The 17,143-nt window shown below is 32.0% G+C and overlaps 1 protein-coding gene across 1 annotated transcript in view; it reads right to left on the reverse strand.

The window, feature by feature from the left end:
• CDH9 (cadherin 9) overlaps window positions 1-15,704 on the reverse strand; it is a 113,223-nt gene extending 97,519 nt beyond the window's left edge. The window contains exon 1 of the mRNA XM_010985509.3: window positions 15,264-15,704. The gene's annotated coding sequence lies outside the window, so the exon portion shown is untranslated. The remainder of the gene's footprint in view (window positions 1-15,263) is intronic.
• Between the last annotated feature and the right edge of the window lie 1,439 nt (window positions 15,705-17,143).

Here is a 17,143-nt window from a genome sequence, read left to right on the forward strand (position 1 = left end):
ATTTGTTATAGTAGTTGTGAATATGCCAACACAATACTTGAAATAGCGCAGAATGCTTGGTGCTATAACATGATAAATTAATACATTTCTGAATATTTGTGACAATAATAAAATTCCAACTCATATATTTTTATACACAGAAATTCTGGTATCAATGCAGGAAATTTAAATAATATAGAGAAGGTCAATTGAACAGATGAAATTGTTCTAACACTAGAGTAGACACCACCACAGAGGGATCCACATCTCAGCAAAGGCCTTCTAAAGGACCAGGTATAAGAGCATAATATCCAGGCATTTGGATACTGTCAAGTATTTTAATTATTTCCATTGTTCTATTTTTTCCCTACAAGATGGAAACTTGTTAGAGAAGCAATTAAATGTTTAATATAACTATTTTCACAAATTTAATTGACATCAGGACTGAAAAAGCTCTTAGATATCTTCTTGTCTCTATTATTTTCAAAATGAAGAAATGAAATCCCAGACTAGTTTATGAATACGAAAGCCCCTATCTCCAATCTTTTTAGTCCCATCCCTTGTTCTCTTTACTAAACTAGATTGAAATGAAATTCCACCATGTAAAATTTGGGAAACAATTAGTTAACTCCAGTTTAGTCCTTGAAAATGGCATAGACAATTGTCATAACTCTGTGTTTCCTTCTCTACATAAAGAATTGACTTCGCTCGTCTTACTCTTTCTGGAGGGAAAGCCAGGCCCAACCACAGAGGTTAATTAAATGGTAGTCATTTTTTATCTTTGGCTATTCACACTTGATGTGGTATTTTACATGTGAAGGGTGTGAATCAAGACCTATTTTACAAAATTATAATAATTTACATTGATAAGACATTCTTTAAGCACGTAATTTATTCTTGGAGATCTAGATTCTACTGTTGGTTTTCTCCTCTAAGATCAGTTTAAGCAAATTTTTCAGGGTCTTAGTATCTTTACCTGTAAAAAAAAGTCCGTCAATTAAAAAAAAATGTCATTTGGGTTTATTCTTGCTGTTAATAATCTCTGATTGTACTGACTCATTCATTTCTTAATTTAATCTTCCTTCCGAGAGAGATCACACTTTATAGGATAAACTTTTTTCATTTAAAAATAGCATTAAAAAAACCACTGTGACAACTTGGCCCTAATTCCATTAATAATGAAAACTGGACAAATCGGTTTTCTAAGATCCATATTTTCCATAAATTTCAAACATATTTTTCATACTCTGATAATTGGGAGTGTTTTTTAGTGTTCTGTGCCTTTTGAAAGTATGATTGCTTACATAATTTTTAGCAACAATTTCTTCAATTTTTCCAATATGTTCTTATTGTCACTCCTACTCTCTGCATTCATGATTGATTATATAGTATTTTTAAAAGCCAGTGAAGATTTATTAGGAGAAAACATATTGCCTAATCAAGTAAAATCTTAGCATAGGGCAAAAGCATATTTTCCATCAGTTATTTGGAGGTGTAATTATTTTTCATTTTCTGCCTGCTTTTAAAAGTCTACACAAGGAAAACTCCTGAAACATGTACAGAATATTATAACTACTTTTTCCAAATATCATAGTAAAATTTCCTAAAAGCAGTATTAGAAACTGACAGTTTGTGTACATTGTGAGTATAATTATAATAAGAAAAATTGATATTCATTGTGCATTGTGACTATTATTAAATAGTTATCAAAATTAATATTTGTTAAGTGGGTACTATGATAAGCACTTTCATGCATGTATTGTCATAATCATTCTTGCAACAACCCTAATGTTACAATTATCCACGTTTTCACTTGAGGAAATTGAATCTTAAGAAAATGAAAATAAATTCACTGAGACCACAGGAGGTAAGAGATGGAGTTGGTGTTTCTGGCTCAAGAATCTAAGCTCTTAACTATTGAAGTTATTGAATAAATGTGATTTGTTCCCTGCTCTGCAGCCTAAAAAGAAGGGCAGGCAAATTTGCATTGGGAAAGGAAGAAGCAGGGAGTTAAGAGATATAGAGTTAGCATCGGATCAAAAATTATAAATACCTTACCTTCCAATATGGTATATGAGTCAGTTTCATAATTAAGCAATGTAGAACTTACTGAAAGAATTCTTTAGCAAACCATGATTCACTCGGCATACTTAGACTATTGTGTTTCCTTGTTGAAAATAGCCAAAACCTTTTTATGATGTAATCTTAAAACTCCAAATTGGACGTATTTTCATTTTTGTTTTATAACTATAAATTACATTTTAGCCAAAATTAACACAATTTTATAGAATTAGAAGCATATTATGTTATTTTGGGTGAGAATATTGTCATTATAATTGTTTACTTTGCACAAACAGTATAGTCCTACCAATATACATTGAGTACTGTGCTAACAAGTGCTTTTAAAGACGGTGTCCAACCAGTCCTTGTGAGGTCAAAGGTCAGTTTTTCAGCAAATAAATTGTATATCGAGGGCCCAAGAGAATATGACTAGGGTCACCTAATTGAGATACGGTTAGAAAAGTATTGAATGCCAACCAAAAGACTGTCTAGGATCCTGCTACAAAGAAATAAGAGTTAGACTAATACAAATATCTCTGAAAATTTAATCAGAGATCGTCGAAAAGAGGAAATCTATAAAAAAGAAAGAGAAGCCATAAAAGTGCCAGGTGTGACATAACAGACAAAGTAATGAGTGGAGCCTGTAGGACAGCAGATCCTCAGAAGCAGAGAAGAACTGCAGTCACATAATTAGACTCCTTCTTTTGGAACATTTATTAGAAATATGAAAATCATGTTCAAAATGTAATCACACAGATAGGAAGAAATCAACATTTGGAGACATTTGAGACAATTCTAGAACAGACCCTGCTGTCCCTCATGCCTTAAAGGTAGAACCTCCCTCAACATTCACGATAAAGGAGAAGGATTTCTTTTTTCTTTTTTTTTTTCTTTGAGTTGTAAGACTGTCTCTTATCGTGTTAGATAACGATACAGAAATATACAGAGGTATGTGCAGGTCTATATGTCCTCCTTGCAATAGGATACTCTTTCCTGCCTTAGCTTCAGTGAGTCCTCAGCTCATAACCAGGAGAAATCAGAGAACTAAATATTGTGGATACTCATAGTTAATATTTAAATATTCTGTAGTAGCTGCCTTAAATTCCTACCACTGTGTACACAGTAACATTTAATAAAAGTCTAATTTTGTATACATACAAAGATGAACATTATATTTATATTAAAACCACTTGTTTAATGAAGCAAGAAAAAAATGCAAGAATGCAGTTTAATATTACTGTGGAAAATGGAAAATGTCCAGTTCACATTTTTATTACTAAGTTTATAAGCATTTAAGCAAGCATAATATAACAATCTAGTTTTTACAAATTAATTGTAATTAGGATATTATAAAATGAGTAAAATTCATTAACATACCAGAGCTTTTGTACCTGCCATTTCTTCTACCTAAAATGATGTTTCTCACATTTCCTTCTCTCCATTCAGAACCAATTCAAATATCACCTTCTCAAAAAAACCTCCCTCACTACCTTGATAAAGTTCCACTCACACCTTCAGTAACCTTCTACCCCACCACTTATTTTCTTAGCATTCATCAATACCATATTTATCTTATTAACTACTTGTATTACTCCCTGAGAAAGTACCATCTTGTGATTAGAAACTCTTTGCATCATGTTCCCTGCTATGATCTTAGCACCCAGAAAAATGCTATGTGCATAGTAAATACTAAGTAAATATAACTTAATGTGGTTTCTATATTTTATTTTACACAGATTAGGAATAAACCAGCAAATCAACAACATTCACCACAAATATAACTTCCAAGTTAATTTCAGTGAGTGTTACTCACAATCATGCAATCATTATTACCATTTTTGTTTGAATTATATTTTCAAACCATAGTAAAATTCTTCTACAAATAAACCATTTTTATAAGCTCTATTCATTTTTAGGTCAAGAATGTCATTCACTTTGTAGTCATTAGTGTAATTCAAAGAACAAAGGGGAGAAAGCCATAAAAATGATAGAAAAGGAAAGCTAAATACCTGGCATTAAAATATGTGATGATATGAGACACTATGAAATTTTATTGCCACTGATTTAAAAGACTTTCATAACTCCTTCATATCTCCAAGATCCATGTGTAATGTACTCACTCTAACTTAAAGCAATAAACTTTATAGTATTCTATCTATGATAGTAAATATTCTCTATTAATTTCAATATGGTATAAATTCACAGCACGAAACTGTTCAAAATATAAAATGGTTTTATTGTATGCTATGTCAGCTTAAGGAACCACATGACATATATGAATATTTATATTCATAATGTTGTAACTGACTTCCAGATCTATGCTATCTAATTTCAAGAACAATGCAGGCAGTCATCAAATTAAGCTAGGTCTCTCTCATGCTTTCCTATATGGAAAGTTTCAGTACACTTTGCTTAGATATAATGAACCTGAGCAATACCATTCTTAATAATAATAATAATAACAGTAGTTATTATAGGATCAATGGTGTCTCTTTGTAATACATTGTAATGTAGACATTGCTAATATCCTTATTTTACTCAGGAAGCTCCTAGAACTCTGAAACATTAAAAGACTTTCTCAAACTCATACATGAAGTATATAGTAAAACTAGTTTTTATACTTTGAATGTCTCACTCCAGGACTATGCTTGCCCTTACCACCATGAAATATTACCTATCTAAACTTCTCGTTTATTGCATTTTATTATATATAAGACAATTTGCACCCAAAAATGAAGATAACCTACCAACAAGACAGAACTAGTAAATGGAGGTGGGAAGAGACTGTATGTCTACTGACATCACCAACCTAGTGTATTTTTACTACTATTTTGATAAAGTTGTATTGTTAAGCATAAATATTTTAACTTACAAACTGTTAAGCAGTCTCTATCTTTTTGGGGTGATATGAAAACTCTATAAATATCATGAAAGTTTTGGCCTTTATTCCAGGGAACTCACAATAAATCATAAATACAATATTTCTGTAAGGACTTCAGGATAGTTTTGATCACTTGAAATCTATACTTTGAGCCCTTTAAGGTTGTGGCTATATTTTTATGATTCCGAATTTAGCAGAAAAAAATTTAAATATAAGATAAAAAACAATTGCTGAAGACTGGGATCCAAGGCTGAGAAGTACTGACACATTTCTAGATGTGATGGAGTGTGAGTTGTGGGTAAGGGGAGAAAAGGTTATTTAGAGCCTTCATTTACAAAATTATACTTCATAGAATGTACCAGTAATTCAGTTGTTGGCTAGGTGAGCAATTAGAAGGTTACTATAATAATATAGCAAAGAGACATTAAGATTTTTATAAGTGGTTGAAAGACTGGATAGTAAAAAAACAATGTAAGATGTGACAAGCTTATACTCTCAGGATTTGCCATTTTATCTTATAAGACAGAATTACAAATCACAAAGATATTTTTTTTCTATGCACACCTTTTGGAAGCAGTGAGTTGGAATAGAAACATGATTTTGGATTAATTAGAAAAGTGGTTTTTAACAGGGAGTTACAGTCCCACTTATTATGTGCTCCCTGTTTCATATTGGGATTGTTGATTTCAACGTTATGGATAATATCAAACAAGGGTTCGATTCACACAAAGCAACTAGAATGGTGGGGCAGTCTGTAAAGTGTCACTTATTTTAAAATTGAAGTAATGAGAGATGTTTATACTGAAGAGAAAGTATAGGCTAGACAAGGTTTTCTTTGAATGCTTTTCTTTGACCACTATTAGATAGGGGTGAAATAAAGATTAGTACCAAGCAAAACGAAAACAAAATAAAAAGAGAAGTTCTGAATAGATACATGTTGTCACTAATGACAAGAGGAGAATCTCTAACAACTGGAAACAAGAGTGGTTTCCATGGGAAGGTCTTCCCAGCACATGTTCCACCACCACAGAGCCTGGGACGTAGCAGGTATTCAATAATGAGTAAATTCAAAGGTAAGAAAAATGAAATAATCAGTCAACAGATGAATTAATTACTTACTACAAATAATCTGAAGATCTTTCTTCCTGATACTGTCATTTCTACCACATGAAAATGGGACACAAAAATCAGCTTCTTAATGTGAAAATTTTGTATGTATCTATTTTGGGATTCCCAAGGCTGAGCAGTCAATATCAAAACACTACCAATTTGTCTCTCCCATACACACCTTATGAGTATTAACTATCCAAGGAAAGCTTTAGATTTTCAAATCTTCATGCAGCTGTATACATGCAGGACTATGTTCCTGGACTTAGAGTCAAACTCACTTGTCAGTAGTACTGAAGCGGGAGGAAAGGGGACAGGGCAGAACCACTGAAGGAATGACACAGCAACTGAGGACAGGACAAACTGGTTAGAACCAAGATGGTGGAAGATTCAAATAGACCTTGAGCTTCATGGCACACCCACAGGTGCCATGACAGTTCCTAGGCCGACCATAAAAAGGCCAAAAGTGGGCAGGGGGGTGCATTTCCTTAAAATCCTTGCCCCTTCCCCAAAGTAGTTGGAATAATCCTCCTCCTGATTAGCATATGAAATTACCGAGCCCATAAAACCTGACAGCTCCGCACCTCGTGGTCACTCTCTGTCTTGCCTTCTGAGATGGCCGGCACTCTGTCTTGGAGTGTGCATCTATCTACTTTTACTTTAAACTAAACACCCCACACCTCTCAGCTTCTCTCCTACTCACCTTTCTTAGATGGCCCACGTTCTGCCTATGGAGTGTGATCTCCTAAGCTGTGTTTCCTTCCGAGACAGACTGCGCTCTGCCTACGGAGTGTGTATCTAAATAAATTTGCTTTCACTTTACCATGCCTTGCTCTTGAATTCTTTGCTTCACAGAACAAGAACCTATTCTCCCCCAACAGTACCATGTCTCCTTGTTCTATTTATCTCTTTTTAATGAATTGTGACCTTGGTATTATTTGACTCCCCATAAGGCCCATTTCCAGTCAGTTAGAAAGTGAAAGTTGGGAGAGGTGGAACAGAAGGGAAGAGTTTCTAAAATTGTCTCTGCATCTATTGACCAATTTTTATTCACTCCTCATCTAAGGAGTTTCTCATGTTAGAAAAGCCACTCTTCTGTTACAAATCTCTGAATCATCTCCCCAAAATGCAAGCCAAATTAAGAAAGAAAAGCACTTGTAGTTAAATATATTCTGTCTCTGAATTGGAGGTAGAGTGGGGATAGGTAAAAATGACAAGGGGACAGAAGCAAAGCAATAAATACAGAAACAGAAGTAGCCGCAAAGCTAAAGCCTCAGTGAAGGTAAGAAAGCACAAGTAGTTAAAGCTGCAAGAGAAATAAATGATCACGGTTCATTGCATGGGAAAAATAAATCTGCTTTCTATGAATCACCATAGATTTACACTCGATTTGGTTGAAGGCAGCAGGCAATGTACGACTTAAGTGAAGTCTGTTTTAGCCACCAATTTAGAATTCAAGCCAAAGAGAAAAGATAAAAGGTGGATAATGTCTTTCCTCATAGATTACAGTTATATTTAAAGGAGAAAATACATTTAAATTTCAGCACAATACATGTCATCTAGCATAATAGAAATAGCAACTTATTAATGCATTATACATAGTTATATACTTACTAGTGTATCATCTGATATATCATATTAGTATATTTGTTATTGAGAACTTTTTAATCCATGTTACATACTAAAAATTTTTCTGTAATCTTAACATATGCTTACTTTCCTATATATTAAATTGCTTGAAAATCTACTTATAGCAAGTTGACCATTTAATACCTTAAATTTTTTCTCATTATGGAGAAAAATAAAGATTAGTTTTCATATTGCTTCCTGGTTTTTGTTATTATTATTATTATTATTATTATTATTATTATTATTATTATTATTATTATTATTATTATTTTAATGGAGGCCCTGGGGATTGAACCCAAGACTTCACATGCATGCTAAGCATGCAGTCTATGACTGAGTTAGACACCCCCCACCATGGGTTCCTGTTGACACAAGCGAAAATACTAGGGATGAAAAGTAATAAAAACATCAAGTAATTACATTTAGAAAAATGACATAAAACTATAATTTTAATAAAAATGTATATCAGTGATAGTATATAAAACATATTTGTAGAAAGCTACTATATTGTATAAATATGTATAGAATTCTATATAATCAAATAGTTACTTACTTTCTAAAATCTGCTTTTAAGTCCATATTTTATATAACAAAATATTGTTTATAAGTACTGAGGGATATGTTTGTCCAAACTCATAATCTAAATAAAATTTTCATTCTACGGTAGAATTTCCTCAACACTCTTTCTAAATGGGCTGTTTACCTACATTTTCTTGTAATTTTAGAAGAGAGCAATTTATAAATATGGTCATTGAAATATAGTGTAAGACATATACAAGTAACATATTTATCCTGAAACAACATTTCGTTCCTCCCCAAATATGTTTAAAGCTTGATTTCAATGTAAGACTCCAATAAACACAGTTTAGTCTTGTGTATAATGGAGAAGACTCTCCATGCCTATGTTTAACTAAAGGGCTGTAATGATCCTAAAGGCAGTGCTTCATTTGTTAGCAGCAAACCAAAAGCAGCATAGATTTGGGGAGACATCAGACATCCATAATGTACCACAGAAGGGCATCATTATTAAATTAAATTATTGTGTTACTTTACTACTGAGTCTCCAATTGAATCCTGCCATTTTCTTAGTCTCCATTGTATCATTTGGACTCCATCAGTTTCTGTATTCATCTTTGGGTGTAAGTAATTATAAACTCAAGTACTTGCTTCCTGATATATATTTATTTTTTGAAAATTCTGTCAGAACAATTACCCTGTTAATTTTCTAAAACCACAAAAAATTTCCAAAATAGAACTTTCCTTCCTAATTAAATAAAATAATCTTCCATATTTAACTATTGAAAATGAAATTTAACCAAGTCTTCAGTCCAAAGTAGTGAGTGAGACACATCATACATGTGTATATATCTGTCTGTCTAGATATAGAGAAGTAAATATATAGATATAGACAGCACTGATTTACCAAATCTTCATTTTAATGTACTAAAACATCTCTACAACATTAAAATTATAAACTTATTTTTGGCATGCCATTTATATTTCAATAGAACTCCCTATTTTAAACTGACCAAAGTTAACTTTAATTATAAAGAAAAATGTATTTATTGCCAGTATGATAATAATATTCTTCATTGTCAATGATTATTATCAGGGCTGTCAATTCTAAGCTAAACATAAAAGGCAGACAAAGTATGATTTGCATACATAATCATACATATTATTATAATAATGCATTAATTATTTGGCCCTTAGAAAAGTAAGTATTGTCAGAAATACAAATCTGAATCTTCTTTAATCCTTTTGTACTAAAAAGCATAACTGAATTGAAACTACATATAAAATGTCACATCATCTATATAAACTGGCAATATTTATCTATGAGAAGAAAAAATATTATTTCTCCTCTAATAGTTAAACCTATTTCAATCCCTCTTAGTACATGCATAGTTGGTTTATAACGTACTAATAAGTTATAACATTAACCTGGAAGGAATGGAAATAATACAAATATTTATCCTTGACTATTTTATTAAATTATTGCATATATGTTATTAGATGTAAAGCAATGCTATTTGATCTTTGTATCATATTTTAATATAAAGAAAATTTGGAATTAAGCAAATAGTTAACTTACCCATTAATACAAGAAATATAAAACGCCTATTGATCTTACCCTCAATTATGGAAAATTACCAAACAAATAATTTAAAATTTTACCATGTAATGTACTATCTCTATATTTTATATGACAGATAATAAATAATAAAGATCTCATTTTCTATTAATAATTATGCTAGTTTTACCTAAGATGGTTTGAGATAGTGTTGATTCCTACTTTATTTTCCCATCTACCATAATAGCAGGCAAAGAGATTACATTTTTATGAGGTCTTCAAGACTTTTAGATGTTCAATAGAGAATGGTTATTTCCAGTTACAGTTTTTAAAAATGCAGGTCTAATTCTTTGTATTCAAAAAATTATCCAAATCAACCATGACACATGGACTCTGAGTTTAAATTTTTCCAAAATTAAAGAAATAGTTTTAATTGCTATTTTATCATTTGTTCATAATGTAATATCTATAATTGCCTGACAAAAGAGATTTTTAGTGTCTAATGTCATGCCGTTGTAACAATTTAAAGAAATTAAATAACTGTGTAACTCATTTATACATTGAAATAACTGATTGTGTTATTCCTTTCTACTTTCCATATATATTTTTCTGGGTGCACACACACAGATCAACTTAGAGATACATATACACAGAAATAGAGATAGATGCAGATATATAGATAAGGATTAAAATATACAGGTATATAGATTTACTTTGTAATTTGACCTGTAAGTTTTCTCCGATGTTCCATCTGTGGTTTAATTACCATTACAGTGAAAAACAGATTTGAATTTCTTAGATTTCTGATATATTCTTTGCAGTAACTATTTATAACACATAAATGTGAATATTTTGAAAAATATTTCTGGCAATTGCATTAAATTATTAGAGTAATGTGTTTAGGTGGAAAAAAATAGATGATCAAGAAGTTACTAAAGTGTCTGAGGGAAAACCCCCTTTGAAAACTTTTAGGATTGACTGCCTAGTTTATAAAAGCAGTATATTTTAATTAAAAAAAATTTTTGTGTGGGGGGGAGGTAATTAGGTTTAGCTATTTAATGGAGGTACTGGGGATTGAACCCAAGATCTTGTGCATACTAAGCACGCACTCTACTACTAAGTTACACCCTCTCCCCAAAGCAGTATATTTTATGTGGTGTTTTTTGGCACAGGACGTGAATTATTGGTGTTTATTTGCTTAGATTACATGTTGTTTTGTTATGCATTGTTGTCATCCTTATACTGTTCATGTAACTATTATTTCTTGTATTTTTATAACTTCCTAAGATCCTATGCAGTAAATATGAGAAAAAAGTCCATTATGCACTGGATACTCTGTTAATAAAATATCAAGTGTAATGAGTTTAGCATATTCCAATGTAAATTCTGTTGGCTATATCTATTTCTTACAATACATTATGTTTATCTTTAAACTCAAAAATCAAACAATAACTATTAGCCACTGCTATCTCCATTCTTTACAATTGTAGGGTTAATGTCAAAGAGTGATATGAGGGGCAGGCTTTTTAACTCATACTTATGAAACAGTCATTGCTGTGGTGTTTCATTAATTAATTAGAAAGACCAAGAATAATCTTGCTCATAAAAATAAATAGAGAATAGGAAAGCACTAATTCTTCCTGAAATTGATTTATAAATTAGCAAAGAAATGGAATAGGAAATAAAAGAAAAAGAAAAAAATGTCACTGAAAATATTCAGGTCTTCTCCTTTTCCCACCTTTTCTCTTAAAAATAAATATGTATTTTACACACTCACACACAGACACACACACACAAACACACCCCATCATCACAACCAACACAACGACAATACCTCATGATGTTTCCATTTTCTCTTCATAAGCAGTAAGATCCATTATTATGACTTTTATGTTTTGGGAGGTGTTTCTTGCAGGGCTAATATAAAATTTCTTGGTTAGGCTCCAGAGATCATGCTTTTATTCAGGCACTTTGCATTCTTAATGTGACTATAAGACCATCTCTCAGTAGTGCTAAATTTAGGGATAAATGCATTAACATATTAGGACTGCTATGAAGATGTATGAGAGTGCTATAAAGACACTCTCCTCACTGAGCATTCCTTACCATATTTTACTGATGAAGATAATGGTTGTTCCAGGCAGAGGAGTTTGAAGTGACTCATAAGGGAAAAAAACTTTTTCAAGATGTTAAAATCAATCCAGGAGTCAGTGTTTTCAACTAGTCACTCTGTGTGTGTGTGCGTGTATGTGTGTGTATTCCTAACATGATTTTCATGACTCAACTTTCACATAATGTTTCCACATAATGATGTATTTTAACATAATGTTGCCAATTTTTCATATACAGTTTGACAGGACTGGTTATGTAATGTGATCTTCCAAAACCTCAGTTTTCTTGTGTAACATCAGAGTTGGAGGTGGTTTTCTCTTCTAAAGTTTTAGAATCTTACGTAAACACCTAAATAATTTAATATCATAGACATTGAGAAGCTTTTGGGGGATATATTTCAAGACACAACTCATTTTTGGAAATAGATATGCAAGATACAAAGAAAGAAATTGCTTTACCGTAGGAAACATGTCATGTTCTACAATAAAAATTATCATATCTATAAATTGACATCAGGTAAAAACAAAGCTAATTAAAACCAATGTCCTCTGGTCCCATTTAGTGTGTTTTCTTCTTCCTTAAGAAAACTTAATTAAGTAGATAAATTAAGAAGTAAAATGCCTAAGAAGATAACTAGAGTTTTTATTATAAAATATCTCACCATAAACCAAACTTATTCTACAGTTAATATTACTATTGATTTGATATTATACATGACAGCTTAATATGTATAAAACTATCCTTGAAGTGAGAAATATAAATATTTAAAATATCACATTGAATGTTTTTTAATGATCACACTTTTTCTTAAAGTTAGATTTATTTATACAATATATTTAGACTTTCCTTTGAAGGAACAAAACTAATCTTAAAGAATATCACAAACTAATGATCCATTTTATTTAAGCATTTGTATTAATGCTAAATAATTATCCACCTAGGCTGTTCACTTTCATAGAGAACAAGTTACAGCCAATGTTTATTCATGACACATTCACATGTATTTTTTAAATTAAGTCTCACCTTAATTTATACGTTCTTGCGTACAATGTATTGCCACATTTTATGTTATATAATTTTAAGCCTGAATTCTGAATAGTTGTACCTATACATTGTGCAAATATTGTAGGGATTGCATGCTGCCTCAAATCACTACTGATGTCTAAAAAGAGGTAACCCAGTAGGAAAAAAAAAAATCTACAGTTAACTTTTTTATTCACATTTGGTAAATGTACCACAGAAGGGACATTAAACTGGCTAAACTTCGCATATATGAGGGTCACAGTAAAATAACACATGAAATCTTTTCATGCAAGGTGACATTCAGAAGAGCGTCTGATCTAGCATAATTTATCAAGTCGAGCAACACAACATTTAAAAACATAATCTCAAAACCAACTTTGATATCGTGATCTTTTACACATAGGCAGTAGTACAAGATGTTTTTATTTCAATTTTGCAATTAATATAATAATAGTGGCATAATTAAACCATTTCAAAATTGTTTTTCAAACTGTCAAATAGTGTAATAAAGGGAAAATTATTTTCCATCTTGGAAAATAATATCTTATATGACTTGCTTTATTAGTCCTACCAAATCTTTCTGACTCAAAGTTAGTGAATTCTTTCTGAATTGACACTACTGTCTGCTTCCTCTGAAGTGTTTTTCTATTTATTTCCAGAATTAGATTTGCTCATACTATGAGCTCTATCTTACATTTTCTCATTTTTCAAAACAAATACAGAGTTGACAGTATCTCAGCCTATATCTATTAAGTGCATTTAATTATTCTGTACACTTCCTTTTAAAAAACTTCAGTTGAATCCATAACATATTTAATGACAAGACCCCAAAGCATGCTGTTCATAGTAAGCCCAAATTCTTTGCTGCTATGTGCTAGAATAGCATGTTATTTCATTTTCTCTGTTTTTCAAAAAATCTACCATTCAAATCTGTATTAACTAGTTACATAGTTACACAAATGTATTCTACACTTGACATAGCATTGCCTAGGTAATGAGGCAGTGTCTGAATCAGGAAATAGCATTTATCCTGTATTGAATTCTAGAGGTTTTTAAATTATACTCTTTTCTAAGTTAAGAACATTGAATGATCAAATTCATTCTCAGTCAGCTATAGTTGAAGATAGGTAAATCTTCTGATTCCATAGATGAGTAAGGAGAGCCAAATGAAGATTTCCTTCCGTCATGCAAAAGTTACCACTTTTTGTTGTTACAAAATCACTCATTTTTTAATGCTACATAGATTTCAAAAACCTTGTGAAAAATCTTGATTAGTAATCTCATAGATATATAACACAATATTAAATGACAACAAATTTCCAGAAAAGACCTCCAATTTCTCCTCAAATCTTTAGTCCATTACTTTCTCAATAAAAGTTGATAATACAAATAAATGTGAACTTATCTAGTATAGATGATCACTTCTCTTTTACACACTTTTTTAAAAAAAGAATTCTGAGAACATACACTGCTAACAGTCTCTAAATGTAAGTGCTGTAGAATATTGATAACCTTTTAGTTAAAATTCATCATGCCTTTTTTGATTTTAGCATGCTTGAAAATTTAATCGATGTGCATGGTTATATTGGGTAGGCAAAGAAAAAAAAAAAACAATGCTCCATCAAGTCACTGCATTTTCCATATTACTTCAAATAAAGCATACTAATTTTGCCTTTGAAACTCTCCCTCCTGTGGTTTTCATCCAGTCTTATTACATTAAGATACATTTGCCTACAATAATGGAGAGCAATTATAGCCAACAGATGTACACATTCAGAATGTTGACCTGAGTGAGAACCACAAATATGTGAAGAAACCTCCTTTACCAGGTGAAATGATCACCATAATCCTGACATCTTACGTCTGTCTATAGATGTGTTATTTTTACTATTTATGTATCATTTTATTTTAATATTAAAAATAAATCATTTCTTATTAGAATATGAAAAATGTCTTTATTTTTGACAGTTCTGATTCAAATTATGTAAACAAAAGTTATGAGAAAACAGAGTCCATTTCAAGTTAATATAATAGTACACCTAAACACTATTAATATGTGAGTAATTCAAAGCGACCAAAATCAACTAACACAATGTGAAGTTTAGTTTTATTTTCATAATAATGCTCCGTATGCAGATTTGAGCACTATAAAAAGAGCTTTGCTAGGTATCAGTTTTGTAAAAGTAAAACAAGAAACAAACATTGCAAGTTTTTCCCTGATCATTTTAATATCTTATTCAAATACTATAAACTGTATTCTTACCTGCTTCTAAATGCTGAGAGAGAGAGAGAGCGCAAAATATAGCAACTAGGAGAAAAGCAATAATTGTACTACTACATTATAAGAAGGCAAAAATTGAAGAGCTTATATTGTCAAGCAAAGTAAATGACATTTACCTTGTTTAGCAGCGGAACTGAGTTAGCTCTGCTCAGTGCCGACAATTCCGGTGTTGCCTCTGTCTCATTCCTTCTCTTCTCTTTTTATAGTATCTTCACAGCTGAATCTTCATGAATCTCCGTATGCCTCCCTCTTCCAGCGAGCATCACTTTTAACTCAGACAGGCAGGAAGCTGAAGCCAAAGGAACTCTCTATCTGATTGGTTTCCATTCAGCGTTTCTGATTAATAAGAGACGTCCCTCACATAGGAAGATATTGCCGCTGATGGCGCTGCAGGGCTCCAGGACTGGGGCTGGGGGAGTAAAGACTCTTTAGGCATAGTGATTTACAAGAGAATGAAGTGGGAGGGCTCAGAGAGGAGGGTTTTGTCAAAGACCCCCGTGAGAGAAAATAACCCAGTGTTTTTAGTCTCCGTTAATCAGCTCTGCTTAATACGGTTGCAGTTGGGAGAGAAAGGTCACAGCATGTCTGTAACCTGTAAATCATCTTTAGAAAATATGTGTCACGTGAAGAGTCCTGTTGCTCAAGAGGAATTTTGTGTGTAGCCCCTGCAGAATTCACGACTACCTACTTCAATTTTAATACCCAAATCCCAAGTTTAAGAAAAGGAAGAGAAAGAATCCCGATTATATTTATCAGTTTTAATGATGAATTTTTATCTGTGTCTCTGAGTCTCTAAATTAAAATAACCTTTCAAAAACAGTAATTTTAAAATATCTGATAGTTGATTCTTAACATGTTCTTTTTCAGTAAAGAGAATGATTTCAAGTATAATTTCAAATTTCTGCAGCACTTTGCTTTTTACTTGACAATGCAGTTGAGGGATTTTCACCTTCCCTGGAAATGTCCAAATATAATTGTGACCATAGCAACATCATAAGAACTAGATGGTCCACCTGTTAGGTTTGCTGTTGTACATTGTACAACTGTTAGAGAGGGTAAACCATAACAGAATCAAATCCTGTTTCAGAAGAGAAGTCTCTTTAGTACTTCTGGAAATGGAACAATAAGAGAAATATTGATTAGTAGATAAATCCTTCTGAAAAGAAGTTCTGGTAATAGTTGTATGAAGTGCACGGTGGGAATACGGCTCACTTTATAACGGCTCGTTAAGTCACAGTAAGTAAATAGCTTAAGTGCCAAAAAATATCAATATCTTATTTGATGCTTCAAAAGAAAACTGACAATAGAAAATAAAAATAAAATCACCACTCCCCCCCGCCCCTGCCAATGGTGAAGCTTATCCATGAAGTGTAGATAATACAGCTGCCTATCTGAGACATGTGCATCATGGAAATTCATTTCTTGAAAGGGAAAACAAATACTTAGAAAATACAGTTTCACATGTCCCAAAATAAAATGTGACACTGCTAATGTACGGTAATTGAACTCGTGGTACACAGTTTTTAAATAATTGCAAATTTGAAGTGCAGGAAAAGGAGCAAAAAAAAAAAAAATGAGGCAGAACCTTACTTCCTTCATCTACAAATAAAGGAAGAAAAAGAAGAAATAAAGCATATTGTCTGGGGCTACATAGATCCAAGTGATTATGAACAGCTTAGTGAATTCTTCATGGAGGCTAAGAGTGTTTTCTTGAGGCAAAGACACTTTATATAAAGTTCACATTCTCCTCTATATTCATTTTTTCTGGGTCTACTTGTTCCTTTAGATAAACATATAGGAAGTCTCTCTGTTAATGCTGAGGTAAAGCAATGCATGTAAAGTGGGGAAAATGAACCAAACAAAATATTTTATCATAGTTTAAGGTAAATGTTCACAAATAAAGCTTTAAATCCCTAAAGTTGCATACATTTCATTTCACAGTGAAACCCAACTTTAGGGAGAGACTTGTTTTGTGTGAAATCCACAATCCAACAAA

This window comes from Camelus dromedarius, chromosome 3 (genome assembly GCF_036321535.1).
Source record: "Camelus dromedarius isolate mCamDro1 chromosome 3, mCamDro1.pat, whole genome shotgun sequence".
Taxonomy (NCBI): Eukaryota; Metazoa; Chordata; class Mammalia; order Artiodactyla; family Camelidae; genus Camelus; species Camelus dromedarius.